This window comes from Cynara cardunculus (assembly GCF_001531365.2).
Source record: "Cynara cardunculus var. scolymus isolate 2C chromosome LG 1, CcrdV1, whole genome shotgun sequence".
In the NCBI taxonomy this organism is placed as follows: Eukaryota; Viridiplantae; Streptophyta; class Magnoliopsida; order Asterales; family Asteraceae; genus Cynara; species Cynara cardunculus.
In genome coordinates this window covers 11,127,746-11,128,284 of record NC_037528.1, presented here as the reverse complement: position 1 = coordinate 11,128,284, position 539 = coordinate 11,127,746, and positions in this window count along the sequence as shown.

The window sequence follows — 539 nt, the reverse complement described above, 5'->3', positions numbered from 1 at the left end:
AAATATTCAACAATTATATCAAAGTAGGTAACAACACAATGTTTATTTGGTGAATAAAAATATTTTAAGAGAATATATGCCTCATGACAAAACAATTCWCATAATACACATCATATGATTATAATCAATATTTTCACATATTTTTTTTTATGATTTTGAACCACTTACAAAGTTTGATATAATAAAAGATTGATATATAAGACTTATTAATAAATAATTATACATACACACACATATATATATATATATATATATATATATATGGGGAGCGATCAAATAAAACCACTCAATTTGTAAAAACCGTAAAAACCTTATTCCACCAATCATAATTTTTCATTTTGTTCATTTTTTTTGTAATTATKAGAGGTTGATTAATCATTTTTATTGTGGAGGTTGTTAATCATGGATATTATCATCTTCATTATTTTAATTTTAGAGAAATACATGAAACAGTTTCATTAAAATTTCATTAAGTAATATATAAAACAATTTCATAATCATATATTAAACAACTTCATAAAAAATAGTATTATATGAAA